This window comes from Podarcis melisellensis, assembly GCF_964234715.1.
Source record: "Podarcis melisellensis genome assembly, chromosome: 4".
In the NCBI taxonomy this organism is placed as follows: domain Eukaryota; kingdom Metazoa; phylum Chordata; class Lepidosauria; order Squamata; family Lacertidae; genus Podarcis; species Podarcis melisellensis.
In genome coordinates, this window is record NC_138531.1 from 79138069 (window position 1) to 79156110 (window position 18042).

The 18042-nt window shown below is 44.6% G+C and overlaps 1 long non-coding RNA gene across 1 annotated transcript; it reads right to left on the reverse strand.

Moving 5' to 3' along the window:
- Window positions 1-75: 75 nt before the first annotated feature.
- LOC309369019 lies at window positions 76-2085 on the reverse strand. Its single transcript, XR_014168015.1, has 2 exons — window positions 948-2085; window positions 76-326 (listed from the first exon to the last, which is right to left on the reverse strand). It is a non-coding gene; the product is annotated as an uncharacterized lncRNA (long non-coding RNA).
- Between the last annotated feature and the right edge of the window lie 15957 nt (window positions 2086-18042).

An 18042-nucleotide genomic window follows, 5' to 3' on the forward strand; every position in this document is an offset into this window, starting at 1 on the left:
GGCACTGAAGGCTATCTCTTCAGATTTATGCATCTCTGTGGCATTGCAAACTGGAAAGAAGCAAATCCATTTTGACAGGAGGTGGTACTCAAGCAGCAAATGCTTTGAAAAGACAAGGTTTACATCTGCAGAAAACTTATATGAGGCACTCAGGACCACAGTTAGCGGTACAGCATCTGCACTGCATGGAGAACATCCCAAGTTCACTTCCCGGCTCCTACACTGAATTGTACAGCAAGTATATTGTACCCTGCAATGGATTTAAATTGTAAATTATTTGGGGGCCAACCTGGAGTAAGAGGCATGCTTAAATTATACAGTGGTACCTCCTGCCAGGGACACAGGTGGCGCTGTGGGTTAAAGCCTCAGCGCCTAGGACTTGCTGATCGAAAGGTCGGCGGTTCGAATCCCTGCTGCGGGGTGCGCTCCTGCTGCTCGGTCCCAGCGCCTGCCAACCTAGCAGTTCGAAAGCACCTCCAGGTGCAAGTAGATAAATAGGGACCGCTTACCAGCGGGAAGGTAAACGGCGTTTCCGTGTGCAGCTCTGGCTCGCCAGAGCAGCGATGTCACACTGGCCATGTGACCCGGAAGTGTCTCCGGACAGCGCTGGCCCCTGGCCTCTTAAGTGAGATGGGCGCACAACCCCAGAGTCTGTCAAGACTGGCCCGTACGGGCAGGGGTACCTTTACCTTTACCTTTTTACCTCCTGCCAACCTAGCAGTTTGAAAGCACGTCAAAGTGCAAGTAGATCAATAGGTACCGCTCCGGCGGGAAGGTAAACGGCGTTTCTGGGCGCTGCTCTGGTTCGCCAGAAGTGGCTTAGTCATGCTGTCCACATGACCCGGAAGCTGTACTCCGGCTCCCTTGGCCAATAAAGCGAGATGAGCGCCACAATCCCAGAATCGTTTGTGACTGGACTTAACTGTCAGGGGTCCCTTTACCTTTACCTCGGGTTAAGAACTTAATTCGTTCCGGAGGTCCGTTCTTAACCTGAAACTGTTCTTAACCTGAAGCACGACTTTAGCTAATGGGGCCTCCCACTGCCACTGTGCAGCCGCTGCACGATTTCTATTCTCATCCTGAAGCAAAGTTCTTAACTTGAGGTACTATTTCTGGGTCAGCAGAGTCTGTAACCTGAAGCGTCTGTAACCCGAGTTACCACTGTACTGGGGCTGCAATATGTCTTGAGTTTCCTCGACATAGCCAGGATTTAGCAGTCAAAAATGTCCAGGAAAACCTTGACGTATGGCAATCCATGTCGGAAGTGACAAATTTCCTTTAAAATAGCTCCAAAACTACTTCTTTTTTGTATCTTGAGATTTTGCAAAAGAAGCTCAACAATTTTTGTGTCCGGATTTTCACTTTTCGAAATATGGCAACCCTAAATTATACAACACTGGGTGACAGGAAAATAATTATCTGGGATATTGTATCTATGATTGATTCATTCACATGTGCAAGTCACAACTCGATGCTACAGTTATCATGTGAGAAGCATCCACGGGGAATCCAAGCCTAAGTTTGTACTGATTTCACTGGATCTATTTGGAACGAGGTTGTTTTTTAAAAATGGAGATTATGAGATTACCAAATTGGTCCCCAAAATTCCAGGTAATATCCAAGGGGGTTTTTTGTTTTTGTTTTTAAAATAAAAATAAAAGAATACTGTGTATAGTTCTGGTCACTCACCACACATCAAAAACGTTATTATAGAGCTAGAAAAAGTGAAGAAAAGAGAAAGCAGAATTACTGGGGGCTGGAAAAACTCTTCGAAGGGGCAAAGTTATCGAGGTTTTTTAGTTTCGAAAAAATGTGAGGTGGGGGATGGTCATGACAGGTTTATAAATCATGCATGCTGTGGAGAACATGGAGAGATATTTCTCTCCCTTTCCCATAATACTAGAATTCGGGGAAATTCAATGAAGCTGAACATTGGAAGATTCAGGAGAAAAGAAAGTACTTCTCTACACTGTGCATAGTTAACAGGATGTTGCCACTGCCACCAACTTGAATGACTTTAAACAGGGATTAGACAAATTAATGGAGGATAAAGCTATCAGTGGTCACTAGTCGTGATGGTTATATTACCTCAATGCTGGCGAACATGAGCTTAGTTCTGCTTGCCAGCTTCCTATAGTCATCTGGTTGGCCAGTGTAAGGGGGAAAATGTTGGCTTACATGGACTGCTGATTTAGTAGGGTGTTTATGTTCAAGTTCAGTTTGTATTTTTCCACATTTGTACCCCCCACATCCTCAAAGGAGCACTTGATTTCACCACTTGCAGTTATATGCCATTCCACTGTCACAATGATCCTGCGAAGCTGTCTTAGACTGATCACGACTGGTCAGAGCCCAGCAAGGTTTTGAACCCAGGCTCTTCATCACATGGCTAGTTCTTCCAAATTAAGAAACTGGCATGCTCCTTAATTAACTTTGTTAACCAAGTGGTATATGGATAGCATAAATAAAATAAATACCTCTGGTTAAATTGATCTGATTTAAAAAAACCACTTTATATGTTTTCATAGTATCGCAGAGGATGTGCTTTGTGACTTAAACCCAGTTATCTGTAGCTGCCCAGTAAGCAGGATCTGCCTAGTAAATAATCTATACCAGTTCAGCACTGGAGTAAAAAGGAGCAAGAAAATACGGCCTCTAGGCAGGTGCAGAGTGCCACGTTTTCCCTACTGAGTTTCATCCGCGTCCTGGCAGCAAACGACTGCAATAGGATCAATATCTTCCCCACTCCCATTGTCTGACATGCTGAAATCCAACAGGTGCAACTTCCCCCATTACTACCAGAGGCCAAACCTTCACCTGTTGAATTTCTGTCCCTTTTGAAAGAGACCTGTGGCGGAGAAGCGGGGGAGGAAGGGCCATAATATAGGATGGAAAAACAAACCCCATTTGTTTCTCGCAGGCAAGCTGGAGCCCCGGCACCTCTTTAAAAAGGGATTAATAACCGCCTAATAGCGGTGCAGGGCGCCAAGGGCAGGCGCAGCTGAAGCTGGCCTGCTCGGCAGCTCTGGAAGCCGCCGCAGCCACACCCGGAGCCTGGCCAGGCAGGCAGGCGACGGAGGAAGTCTCGTGTGCCCCCGTTGCTATGGAACGCAGGTCAATAAAGCGTGTTTGGATTGTGGAGCGAAGCGCAAGGTCTGTTTGCTTAGTGGTTAGAGGTGCAAAAGTCGGCATTGTCCCACTGGCAGCGGGGCTCGCGGGGGGAGGGCGAGGCAGGAGGCTCCGCAGCCGGAGCTCGAGGGCGCCCCGGTCCTGGCCGCGGCCACCCGCGCTTCCGCCCCGCAGCCGGAGAGCAAGCGCCGGCGCAAGAGCTTCTGGAAGACCGCAGCCAGTGCGCTCTGGAGGAAGCAGGCCGCGAAGAGCGCAAAATCGGCCCAGGGCGCGAAAAGGCTTCTGGGACATAACTTGACCTGGAATTAAACAACAACAACAACAACAACAACAACAACAACAAAAACTTGACCTGGAATTTTCCTGCTTGATTTCATTCCAATCCTCAGCAGCGTTGCTCGCTGAGCACCTTATTGTTATGGTTATTATCAGTGCTCCCCCCCAAATGTTTGAGGGTACTCTCATTTTGACTCAAGAAAATCACCGTTTTAAAGTTCAAATCCGGAAAAATAAATACAGTGAGTAGACAAAAGCAAAGATTCACAAAAAGCACTGGTTATTGTTATTCTTAAGAGGGAAAGCGAAGCACCCTTTCAGGGTTTCCAAGGCGGGGAAGAGCTCACACCAAGGCCCTTTAGCTCCCCAGATGCCTCCTGCCTTTCAGGATGAGGGCCTAAGAATCTCAGAACTATAGAGTTGGAAGGGACCCTGAGGTTCATCAGTAATGTGATTTAAGGCAAACTGGGTTACGAAGCAAAGCTCCAACCCGAGGTACACTTAAAGCCAGGGAACAAGATCTGCCGGACTCCTTTGGACTTCCTTCTTAAGTAAACATGCATAGGATTGGTCTGGTAACGATCGATCGAAAGCAAGCGGTTTCATTAAAGCTCCAGGTGCGGCATGATCTAAGCCTGTTTACTCAGAAATATATGCCTGGCTGTGAGTCCCATGGGCCTTACTCCAGAGTAAGGACAGGTGCATAGGATTATGGCTTTATCATCCTGCTTAGACGTTTTGAACATGTGGAACTTCAGTTTTGAACCGGCAGCCATTAGGGTGGCTACTTAAGCATGGCCAGAAAAGGAGGCGATGCAACATAAAAAGATGCCTATTTGCATATAATTTGCACATGCTAATTTGTAGAGGGAGATACAAATTCAGGAATAAGGACTGAAATGTAAGTAGACATGAACAGGTGCTAACTCCAAGGCTTCTGATGTCCAGTTTTATGGATTTGTATATTTTAACTGGACATGGACAGGAAAGCCCTTCAAATGAGAGGACTGTCCTCTGCAAAGGAGGACACATAGCCAGCCTAATAGGCATCCATTGAGAGTCATACGAGAAGAGTGGATTGTGCATCTGTCCAGAAATTGCTTATCGCACGAGGAATGTGCAGGTGTTGTGACGGATCAGAGCTTCTTTGTGCTAGCTCCCTTTTGAGTTGTTGCTAGGGTTCATATGATACTTCTCCATCCCCTCTAGATAGTGTCACTTTAGTGCTATTTTGAGTACTAACAGATTTGGGGTATACGTATGTGCTTTCTCTGTTTCCAAGATCCCTGTTTCCATTCCTGGCCTTTTTGTGTCACCTGGGAACCAATGTGCTTTATTGTCCACTGTTTCATAGTTATAACCCCAGAGCTGTACACATTCATTCCAGACTAGGCAAATGGGTATGTAGTTTCTCCTACAAGAGGAGCAGGAGCAAATACCTCACTCCTGAACTTTCATAGAATCGCCAACTTTTATTTTTTACCCTCTTGTATCTTTTGCAGCAGCTGATCTGTAGACATTAGATGAAAATATTTGTCTCCATGCTGCAAAATTATCCAGCTGCTGATTTATTTTTTTTAATGTACATACCGGTTTTTATCAGTACATGTTTTAATAACCAGTATTTTAACAAAACAATCAGCATGGAGGCAATACTGCAGCAGATTGAAATCCCTTTGCCACAAGCCCACCCATCAATAAATACCCTTTCACCCTCCGACTTAACCCATTTCCATGGTTCTCCCCATGCCAGGATACATAATTATATTTTTAATTTATTTAAAGGTGTTTCAAAACAGCTTAAATAATTACATGTTTCTAAGCAGTATACAAAAGCTCAATATAAAGAAATAAAGGAGCAGTATCAAAAAAGGAGGCACAATCAGTGAAACAGTATAATAATCGAAAAGAAACCAAAATATAGAAGAGCGAGAGTTTCTGGCAGACATGAAAAGAGCAGCCTGATGTGCAAATATTAGCAAATATATTTGTCTTGAAGCTGTGAAAAGCTCATTCTCCTGGCTTCTGCGCAGTAAATTGCTGTTAAAGGCACAGCAGGCCTGGTTCCTTTCTGGTCATTTAGTTCTTCCTGTAGAACACCCAGAAACCCAAATACAAAGTCTTGCAAACAGAACCAAAGAAGTGGAATGAGCAGCTCCCGAGAAAACAAGTGGGTGGTTTTTCCAGTTCAAAGACAACATGCGGGACTGATAACATTCCTTTGTGAATGCCAACAGTCCTCACATTGTAGATGTTCGGTGTAAGAGACAGGTGACAACACCAATGTTTATATGAAAATATGCAAGGATGGTGTGGAGAAAGCAGAGAAGAGTTTTTCTTCCTCTCTCATAACGCTACGACTCATGGATGTCCAACGAAGCTGAATGATTCAGGACGAAAGAAAGTACTTTTTCATGCAGTTCACAGTTAAACTATGGAACTCTCTGCCACAGGAGGCAGTGCTGTCCACCAACTTAGATGGCTTTAAAAGAGGATTAGACAAATTCACAGAGAGGGATGTTGATGACTGTTAGCCATGATGGCCATGCTCTACATTTGGAGGCAGCAATGTTTCTGAATACCAGCTCCTGGAAACTGCAGGAAGGGAGAGTGCTCTTGTGCTTGAATCCTGCTTGCTGGTTTCCCGTCTGGTTGGCCACTGTGAGAACAGAATGCTGGACTAGATGGGCCACGGGCCTCATCCATTATGTTCTTAATGTAAGAATAATAATGCCATGCATTTTATTTACTTTTGAAATATTGTATCACTTAATCTAATAAAGATCTCCAAGAAGTTTACATAGGGAATAATAAAAGGACAAACAATAACATTCAATGAGATTCCAAAGAGCTAAGTAAAAACAGAACAAAATTATATACACAAATAAACCTGAGCAGTGTACAAAGCAAAAAAATCAAAATTACGAATCAGAGTGCAGAAAAGTCTGGGTAAACATGTTTTTAAGGAGCCCGTTACAAGCTAAATACTGTATGTTTCTACTCAGGTGCAAGGTCTATTGAGTTCAGTGGGGCATATTCTCAGGTGCAAAATATTGGGCCCAGGTATTGTTTAGGGGTTTTTTCTGTTGCTTTTTTTTTGTATGTTATGTGGAAATTGTTTGGTTTGGTTATATACTTGATAACATTTATTGTTTATGAGTACTTTGGTAGGGTTTGTAGTTGTGCAAATTTTTAAATATGTTGTAAGCCGCCTTCAGCATGGTTTTAACTTTAAAAAGGTGTCATGCAAATAAAATGATTAATTGATTGATTATATATTTGCATCCTCATTATGTGGATTCATTGAAAAAGCTGATAGAATTTATGAAATGCACTCTTTATGAGCTGCAAACGTTCCTAAGTAACACATTAGCACTTTGACAGCAACAAATGCATAGAGCACTGGTGTTCACACTTCCAAAGCCACACAGTTCTTGCGGAGACCCTGCCTCTGTGTGTGTCCAGAAGAAGGCCTCACCTCCCTGCCCTTTAATCTTGCTCTGGATGGTTATCCATTACAGATAATTCCTAATCCTATCTGCAATGGAAGTGACCCATCCATTCAATTCTTCTTAATTAACAGAAGTGACTGCCCCTTCTTCAGAAGTGCCCTTCTTCCTCCAGCTGGCCATTTACAATCTATTGACCCCTAGTACTGGAAACAATTAGTGTCACAGCATATATATATCATCGGGCACAATTAGCACACTCTCGGAGCTCCTTTACCCCAATGCAAAAAAGCAGGCTCAACAACATGCAAGCACCCAATCACTTAACAGACCTGGCTGCAAGAGGGCAGGAGGAAGCAACATCGAAGGGGGGAAAGGTCAGGCAATCGGAGCGGGAACACACGGCAGCAGCAAACATGCTTAGCATACAAAACCCAAGGGCCTCGTTCCCTGGGAGCATCCTAGGCTCCTTTGTCATCCTCCAGGTGCTCTTTGATGTCAGAGGCCATTGTGAGCTCTTCTGGTCCTTGCCTTTGGGCTGGGCCTTCTTCCTTTTCCTTTGCCTCTCCTGACTTCAAAGGGGAAGCACTGGTCCAGGCTACTCTGGACATTTGGTTTTGTTTGAAGGCTGGAATTTGGAAAAGAATGGGCTCAGAGTAGCTTTGCTTTAAAGAGCAGTGCTCCACTCTGCTTCCTGTTCCCTCAGAAGAGGGCTCAGATGCTCTCTCTCACACAGCTATGGGACACTCCCCTGCCACCCTCCTCCATCCATATTGTGGGTTTCCGGCCTATAAAACACCGGTTCCTCTCCCATCTGCATGGCTATGTTTATTGCACAGTCCAATACATGGTCCAAAACTGTTCTTATTGCACGGTCCAAGACATGGGTGTCAGGCTGAGGTTGGGTTGACCCAACATCATACTTGCTTGCTGATAATGATGATGAGAAGGGTCGTAGCTAATTTGCCTTGCATGCAGAAGGTTGCAAGCTACAGTTCCCAGTATCTCTAGGTAAGGATGGGACAAACCACTTCCGGAAACCCTGGGCAGCTGCTTCTAGTCAGGCCATACTGAGCAAGATGGGCCAGTAGTCTGACTCAGTATAAGGCAGGTTTACTAATTTCCAATTTGAAATTACCTCCTCTTTCCACAATAAATGGCAGTGCTGGGAGCTGCTGTAACATTGGAAGATATGAGTCATGGGGAGGGATCATAGTTCAGTGCCAGAGTGCATGCTTTGAATACAGAAGGTTTTCCTCCAAATCGGAATTGGGAATGTTTCTGTCTGAAATCCTGGAGAGCCACTGCCAGGCATTGTAGACAATACTGATACAGAGGGGTCAGGATCTTTTTGGCCTGGTGGGCCAGATCTTTATCCCCCCCCCAGCCTACTTTGACATGTGGAGGAACTACCTGTCTGTCCATTATCTGATGTCCTAATTATGTCAGGTGGCTAACAAGTAGGTGGTTGTGCCCACCTGTCAAAGTTGGCCCACGGGGGAGATAGTGAACAAGCAAGGTTGGACTTCTGGCTGGGATCAACTGCACAAGAGCTGCACTTCTACCTGCCCCACCTCTGAAGTCCCATGTGTTATCAGGTGGGGACAGGTTGTTGCGGTTTGCAGGAAATGGCCAAATGGGAACCACAGAGCCATTAAATGGGCTTTGAAGCAGCTGAAATAAGTGGGGAACCAGAGATAGTGAAGGGAAAGCTGAGGAGTTCTGACTGGTTAAATGATTCAGCAAGTGATTTAATAGCGGAACAAAGTAACCAGAATCATGCCCCCCCATGAAGTCTGGAGTTTTTTATACTCTTGTATATATATACTCTTCATAGCAAAATCCAACGTTAATTGGAGCAGGGTGGTGGTGTTCCTCATTTCCTGTGCTTAGCATGAGTCGTGTGGTGGTGTTTTCTTTTGCGGAGACAGGTGGTGGCATTCACTCTTCAGCTAGTTTGATTCAATCTAGTTTTGAACAATGAGCTCCTCTCCCGAGGGCCATACAATTGCAGTGTTTTTTTGGGTTGCATTGATTGGATCACCAAAAGTCACTTGCAGTGCAGTGCATATGACTTGTGATATTGGTCACACTGAGGTGATCCGTTTACCTCCTCCAGCTACATTTCCAGCAGGAGTCCTGCAGCCTTTTTACAAAGGGAAGCAAACTGAAGCCATTTCAAAATTGCATAGCCAATATTGGGCTGGAGTGTAGCTGAGGTTCATAAGCTGGAAGCCAGCCTGCCCAACATGCAACTCAGCTTGCGCTGGAGGCTGGTGTGTCTGCAGGGGAACGAGCAGAGAGAGAGGAACCTCCAAGTTTCCTAGGTGGTCCTTTAACCTGGGCTGACCTTCCCTCAGGGGCTAGGCTGATATTTTGAGGCAGTGCTTTTTTAAAGAGAAAAGGTGTCAGTACTCACCATGAAGTTGTTACAGTGAGTGCCACACTTTAAACATTTCAAAAAGAAAAGTGTTGGTACTGTGTACCCTTGATGTCTAAACCACTGACCCCAGGGCTTGCCAATCAGAAGGTCGGCGGTTTGAATCCCCGCGACGGGGTGAGCTCCCGTTTCTTGGTCCCTGCTCCTGCCAACCAAGCAGTTCGAAAGCACATCAAGGTGCAAGTAAATAAATAGGTACCGCTCTGACGGGAAGGTAAACGGCATTTCCGTGCACTGCTCTGGTTTTGCCAGAAGCGGCTTAGTCATGCTGGCCACATGACTCAGAAAAACTGTCTGTGGACAAACGTTGGCTCCCTCAGCCAGCAAAGCGAGTTGAGTGCCACATCCCCAGAGTCGTCCACGACTGAACATTAACAGTCAGGGGTCCCTTTACCTTTACCTTTACCCCTGATTCCCCTCCAGAAAAAAGCACTGCTTTGAGGGTTGCTGACTTCATTTCCTTCTACCCTGTTCTTCATCCTTATCTTGGGAAAGGAGACATCTTGATGTGTTTCTCTGGTTCCTTGTATCACCAACTTACTTAGATAGAACTAGGATCTTTCTTATCAAGTATGTGCTTCCTTTAATAAACTTAGCTTTCTTATTTTCTAAACTCAGTCTCGGTGTTATGATATCCAGGGTAAAGTGTGCTCCTCTAACAATGATTCAGCTAAGCTTCCGAGTTGTGTGTTAACTCCAAACAGCAGCTCACACATACACACCCACCCAAACTCCATATTCCAAAGCATAGAGGTATACAGCATAACACTTATTTTATTAGGATCAAGTGACAGTCATAGCACAGTGAGCTTGCAAAGCATGCTAAGCTTTGGTTAAAGTCTTGGGCTGACATCCCTGATCAACCATGATGCTCACTGGGTGACCTTGTGCCAGGCACATAACCACCTCCCACCAGCCGTCTACCACGGATAATGGCTCCTGCTGCAAAACAAATACTGGAGCCCTGTGTTCTTGCATTGCTGCATCATGGTGTGAAGTTGGCCCTGCCTCGGAGGTACAGTGTTTTGCTGTGGGAAAGCCAGTTCTCCAAGAAAGTGTTCCCTGCAATGTATGGACAGGTATGAGGATGATGAACATGGCAACTGTAGTCTTGTTGCTTGAATCAGGGCAGTGGCTTGTAAGAGTACATCTGCTCGAAGGGAGGCCCCCTGACTTGCAGTTTCCTGCATGGGGCAGGGAAATAGGAAGCCAGGGCATTAGTCCATCTAGCTCAGTACTGTCTAGTCTGACAGACAGTGGCTGCCCAGCATTTGAGACATTCCCAGCCATACCTGGAGATACCAGGAGTTGAGCCTGAGACCTTCTGCATGCAAGACTGATGCCCCACCCATGAGTTTCACTGTGTTCTGCCACGTAGCAGAACTATGTTTGAGCAAATGCCTCTGTCTGACACTTGCAAAGGGAAGATGGAGGTTTTTGTGTGCCAGTACTGCTGTTTTGTTAAAGCTATGGTTTTCCCAGTTGTGATGTGTGGAAGTGAGAGCTGGACCATAAAGAAGGCTGATCACCGAATAATTGATGCTTTTCAATTATGGTGCTGGAGGAGACTCTTGAGAGCCCCATGGACTGCAAGAAGATCAAACCTATCCATTCTTAAGGAAATCAGCCCTGAGTGCTCACTGGAAGGACAGATCCTGAAGCTGAGGCTCCAGTACTTTGGCCACCTCATGAGAAGAGAAGACTTCCTGGAAAAGACCCTGATGTTGGGAAAGATGGAGGGCACAAGGAGAAGGGGACGACAGAGGATGAGATGGTTGGATAGTGTTCTCGAAGCTACCAACATGAGTTTGACCAAACTGCGGGAGGCAGCGGAAGACAGGAGTGCCTGGCCTGCTCTGGTCCATGGGGTCACGAAGAGTCGGACACGACTAAACGACTAAACAACAACAACAGCTGCTGCTTTTGCTTCTGAAGAAGAGTTGCAACCTGCTGAATGGTGGAGAAGGCTGCCAGATCATTTCAACTCACACCCGTGAATCTATTTGTGAATAAAATGCTGGACACAAACCTGCACAAATTGGTGGTGCCTGCTTCCCAGTTGTTGCCGTGTTTGTTCAAAAGCAAGTCTCATTGATTGCAATATTTACTCTGAAGTAATTACGCTTTGAATTGTAATTTGAGGCTTAGAACTAGCGCCGTCTAGTGTCATTAAAGTGTGAAATGCCATGAACTGACGATGAGTGGAATGCTGATCTCTGCCACTGATTTACTCTACAAAATTTAGCAAATATTTATGTTCTTTGTCTCAGTGTACCTGAAAAGCTGCAACACTTTGTTATTACAGTACCAGCATTACTATTTGTTGATCATTCACATGGCACTCTTAAACCCTAAAATACTTTATCATCTCCACTCTATTATTCCTACATCAGCCCTGCAAGATGAGTAATTGATTTCCCTTCCCCATTTTAAAGACAGAAAATGAAGAGCGATTTTTATATATAAAGCAGGATCTGAAGAAACCCTCAGCCAGCCCTGAAATGTACAGTGTCAGCTTTCCATTAACCTCTGAGTTCTTAAGAGGGTGGTTACTGAAAACTCTTGCAAGACCTAATCCAAATGTTTGGGCTTTTTTTTTAAAAAAAAAAAAAGTCAATGGAAACTCTCCAGTTTACTTACCTTGAAATTGGACATTGCTCCTTAACTCTCCTAAAGACTCTCATTGATTACATAGGGCTTTGTAGCTTGGAATGACGCATTAGAAAATACCAGGACACACATATTGTTAGAGCAATTTTATTTATTTCTTCTGGTGTGCAAACCTAACTAAACATGGACTCAGACTTTTTTTAATGGATTCAGCAGAATTCTCATTACCGGAAATGTATTTCCGGAAGTGAAAATACTTGTGGCTATGGAGGAGGGCAAGGAACTAGGGAATTTTCCATAGGTTGTTCCAATAGTGTCATAGTAAATAATATGCTTGCAAAAGATGCTTCTAGGCTACTTCCCAAAATAGTTACAATACTTCTCCATCAGCTAGGAAGCTGGAATTTGGCACATATAATTCTGTTATATAGAAAAGCAGTCTGAAAATGGGGCATTTATTTGAATCCCTCTATCAAAATCGGAGACATGTCTTAATTTCTAGTGTTCTGGACTTTACAGGCACACTTTTCAGAGTGGCACGTGATGTGTCCTCAGTAGCCGCATGCATTGTTTAAAAATAATAACAGCTGCTGACCCTTCATTGGAGGAGCCATCCATCTTTGCAGGTATTGATAGGCGTTCTGTTTTTCTCTCAGGGGAAACAAGGACAAAGTGTCATCTCTATTACGTGGGGAGCCAAGTTTACTCAAGTTCTGTCTCGCCTTTCAGGGGGAATCGAAAGACGAGCCAACCATCAATAGTTCTGGGGTTAACATGGGTGCAAGCGTTTGCCTAAAAGGTTGGTGGACCGTCAGTCTGCCTCAAATGGATTCCTTCAGTAGTTTAAAAAAAATTATAATTCAGGGGGAACTTCCTTGGGACTGACTCACAAAACACACTGCAGGAGAGGGCCATGTGCAGATACCATCTCATCAGGAGATCTGCGGCCTATGCTGTAGGAATGAGGCCTTTAATGTGGTGGCACCTACTCTCTGGAACGCCCTCCTGACCATATCAGACAGGCGTCATCTCTATCTTTTCAAAGTCTATTGAAGACTTTCTTTTCACAACAAACCTTTTAAGAGGAGGCTTTGTTTGTTTGTTTTAAACCGCTGCTTGTTTCTGCATTAGAATTCAAAGCATTTCTATATATGTTTTTCTTGTTGATGGTTTTCTTTTTAAATTGCTCTGTGTTTTTTTTTAAAAATGGGAAGTGGCTTCATAAATGAAAATAAGCAGATAAGTAGTAGGAGCAGCTGGGTTACTCAGAGCAGCCTGCCCTTGTCACTTCAGAATGCCATCATGCCTGTCGTGTGCAGAAGGCACACATAAATCAGAGATTTCTACACGTGAAAACACATACATCCGACTTTCCATCTTCCATCTAGGCAAAGAAGCAGCATGATCACAGCTAACACATTCTAGCTAAGCAAAAGCACCTGAGGAGGTGGCAAACCACACCTGTGAGGGATGTGGCCTGGTTAGGGTGCTTGACCTTGGGACAGCTCCAGGGATCAGATAGGGAGACCCACATTTGACTCCCAGCCCTGAGGATCCCTTGCCCTAGTGCAAGCTGGCTTATGGGAGTCTTCAAAGGATGTTACCGCCATGACATCTTTAGGGAGCGGGTGGCACTGTGGTCTAAACCACTGAGCCTTTTGGGCTTGCTGATTGGAAGGTTGGTGGTTCGAATCTGCACAATGGGGTGAGCTTCTCTTGCCCTGTCCCAGCTCCTGCCAGCCTAGCAGTTTGAAAGCACACCAGTGACAGTAGATAAATAGTTACCACTGTGGCAGGAAGGTAAACACTATTTCCGTGTGCTCTGGCCACATGGCCTGGAAAACTGTGTGTGGACAAATGCTGGCCCCCTTGTCCTGAAGCGACATGAGCGCTGCACCCTATAGTCACCTTTGACTGGACTTAACCAGGGGTCCTTTACTTTTACCTTTACCTTGGTGAACACTGACATGACCCAACCAGCAATGACCTCCTCATGTTCTTAAGCAAGTCTCGGATCACTTAATTATGCCTGAACTCTTGCTTTGTACTTGACACATCAGTGATATTCCAGGATGCGGGTGGGGACCCAAAGAAGACGAGGCAAAAGGGAAGTCAACCGATGGTAAAATAGTGTTTGAATTCCATAACCCTTGTTTTTATGAGAGGTTGTTGGCAAGGGCAAGTGAGGATTCAAATTCTGGCTGCGGTGTGAAAAGGTCACTAGATGGCAGTGTTGGCTCTTACTTGGGAGCCGGACCAGAAAACTCCTTCCAGGTGAGTGGGAAAATTGATGCTTATTGTTTTCCTTCCACCTCCCTTGCCTGTGAATTCCGAAGTTTCCGGAACTCACAGCCTGCAGGCTTCAGCCCAAGTACTAGTTTAGGTGGGTGGGGTGCAGCAACAAACATGTTTGAGACATAATCCCAGTACGTTTCCGAGCACAATTCAAAGTGTTGGTGTTGACCTAAACGGCCTCGGCCCAGTATACCTGAAGGAGTGTCTCCATCCCCATCGTTCAGCCCGGACGCTGAGGTCCAGCGCCGAGGGCCTTCTGGCGGTTCCCTCATTGCGAGAAGCAAAGCTACAGGGAACCAGGCAGAGGGCCTTCTTGGTAGTGGCGCCCGCCCTGTGGAACACCCTCCCACCAGATGTCAAAGAGATAAACAACTACCTGACATTTAGAAGACCTCTGAAGGCAGCCCTGTTCAAGGAAGTTTTTAACGTGTGACATTTTAATGTATTTTTAATGTTTGTTGGAAGCTACCCAGAGTGGCTGGGGAGACCCCGCCAGATGGGCGGGGTACAAATAATAAATTATTATTATTATTATTATTATTATTATTATTATTAAGCACTTGCACAGCTAAACAGGATCAATGGAAAGATCAAGTTGTCTGTTTGGAACATATGAATGGGTGGCCAACATGAACACAGCTTTCATGAGTGGATGTTGGTAGCAGACATGAAACGTGGTTTTGACAACATTTCATGCCTGGCATGCTGTTTTGGTCACTTCTCCCATGGATCCGTTGGACCTGGGAGACCAGGGTTCGAAATCCCCACTCAGCCATGAAGCTCACTGGATGAGCTTGGGCCAGTTACCATCTCTTGGCCTAATCTACCTCACAGGGTTTTTGTGCGGATGACATGAGGAGAAGAGCCATGTACCCCAGCTTTTGCTCCTTAGAAGAAAAGGTGGTATATAAATGTAAGAAACACAAACCTGTCACCTTTTCCATGAAAAGGAAGACCGATCAGGAACATATCAGCCAGCTATGCTGACATTCTGAGGAATGGGTGAATTCTATTCAGGGCTTGGGATTTGATTGCTGTTGTTGTCTGCCAGCAATGAACATACTTGCATGTCTGTACTGATCCTGACAGTGGCATAACCAAACATTCAGATTTTGAGGTGCATTTTCCCATTTCCACTGTATTTCTTTCCAATTTTAACCCAATTCCAACACCAGAAAATGGAAATAAACTATCCAAGATATTAATAATCTGTAGCATTTTCAGCTGCAAGTTATATACTTTCCCCCAGCGAACTCCTGTCAGATTTAATTTTGCTCCTGAGGAGTTCTGAGCATGGAGGTATCGCAATCTGTGAATTTCTGTGAATGGCCATTTCTCATGGATGCTTTAGCTGAGATTCCTGCATTGCAGGGGGTTGGACTAGATGACCCTTAGGGTCCTTTCTAACTCTACAATTCCATGATTCTATGAATCATACCAGCTTCAGTTCCTCTTCTTGAACTTGACAATGTGACATGAAAATTAGTATTAGTATTATTAGTATTAGTATTAGTAGGGACCTTCTGCACACAAGGCAGGTGCTCTCCCACTGCAGCATTATTATTATTATTATTATTATTATTATTATTATTATTATTATTATTATTAATTATTATTGTCTTCCCCTGTCAACAAATAGGGGCTGAAGTTTGGAGGCATCAGCTAGGAAACCTGCACCATTCCTCTTACATTACTAAGTCCATAAGACCAAATTAAATAAGAAGATAGTTAGGCTTGCAGTGCAATCCTCTGTTAGTTTTCAAGGAAATAAGACTGGCTGTGTTCAGTGGGGCTTATTCTCCTGTGAGGCTGTGACTTCAGGCACACTTATCTAAGAGAAAGCCCTATGGAATTCACTGTGGCCTACTTTTGGGTAGACGTGTATACAGTGGTACCTTGGGTTAAGAACTTAATTCATTCTGGAGGTCTGTTCTTAACCTGAGGTACCACTTTAGCTAATGGGGCCTCTCACTGCCACCTCACCATCAGAGCCCGATTTCTGTTCTCATCCTGAAGCAAAGTTCTTAAGTCGAGGTACTATTTCTGGGTTAGTGGAGTCTGTAACCTGAAGCGTCTGTAACCTGTGATACCACTGTATAGGATTGCACTGTTTGCGTGTTTAGGATGGCAGCAGCCTTATCTACTTTATGGAGTATAATGGCAGGAAGGAGGTGGGATCCCCGAAAATGCACAACCTGGGTTGCTGCTTCTTTATGGCAACAAGGGCGATTTGTCACCAGTTTTGGTCAGCACTGCAAAAACCACATCCCATAATGAACTCTCTTTGTGTTGAGAACAAGGATTCCCGTGGGACTAACACCTAAGTGTTGGCTAGATAAGAGAAGAATGTGGAAGGATTACCCAATCATTCCATACTTTACAACTGCTCCTGCATTCCTGATAAACAAAAGAAAAAGAAACTAGAAAGTTTCCCAATCCTCTTTAAAAAGAAATACCCTGGGAATGTGTGGTTGTACATTTTAAACTCATTAAATCAGAGCACCCCCAGAACTCCAAAAATAAAATGGGCTTTGCTTCTGCTGCCCTGCTGCCCTGATCCATTTACTTGTAGAAAAGGACAAAATATATGTAAATTAAAAATAACAAAACGAGCATCTATAACCCTGTGAAAGTGTTGGGATGTAACTCAGCTTGTATTAAGGTTGATGGGGTTTTGCATAGTAGAGAGAGAAGGGAACCTCCAAACTTCCTACACCATCTTTCTGACCTAACCTGTGCTGACCTTTCTTCAGATGTTAGACTTTACCTCATTTCCTGGTCTTCATCATTCTACCACAAGTGAGGAGACATCTCCTTTCTGTCTCTACCCCCACCCACCACAGAGATAAAAGAGCAAGCATGGTTCTTTGCATCTTCAGCTTAATTAGCTAGAAGCTCTTTTCTATCAGTCAGGTGTTTCCTATAATAAACTTAGCTTTCTTATTTTCATACTCAAAGATTGCTTTCAGGGTTAAAGCATGCTCCAAACAAGGATTCATAACTAAGTTCAACTTCTGCTGTTGCATATAAACTCCATATGCTAACTGCTGTTATGTTAACATTGGTGGGTCATGGCATGGCCAGAGAGCCCCAGATACTGATGCCAGGCCTGTTTGTACCTCGGGTTAAGTACTTACAGTAATTCGTTCTGGAGGTCCGTTCTGAACCTGAAACTGTTCTTAACCTGAAGCATCACTTTAGCTAATGGGGCTGCTGTCGTGTCGCCGGAGCATGATTTCTGTTCTCATCCTGAAGCAAAGTTCTTAACCCGAGGTACTATTTCTGGGTTAGCGGAGTCTGTAACTTGAAGCGTATGTAACCCAAGGTACCACTGTAGTTGCCTCCACTGTCTTTTGCTTTCTGGATTTCAGTGCTATGATTGATCTGTACCTACACCACTGCCCAGTCACCCAGCCCTTGATAAAGGCTGCTTCACAGCCATGTAACAAGGAAACTCTTTCTGATATGTTTCTCACCTGGTTGGATCAAAGATCTCTCTGAATTTTTCACTCTCTGAGTCAGTTCTCTGCGCACAAAACAGGACCTTGTCCTAGGATCAATCCCTTGCATCACCAGGTAGTGCCAAGCCAATCCCTTGTCTGAAAGCCTGGAGAGGTGCTGTCACTCATTGTAAGGCAGTATTGAGCTGGACAGAGAAATGATCTGATATCACACAAGGCACATCGCTATGTAACCTGTTTTCAAGAGTCTCAGCTGTCCATTCTGGGAATGTATACAAATTGCCTTCTTATCAGTAGAAATTGCTCTGCACAAGTTTCACATGAAAGGAAGTAAAAGCCAGGCTTGGATCTGAGTTGACTTTCACTTTATACATTTGGGGGA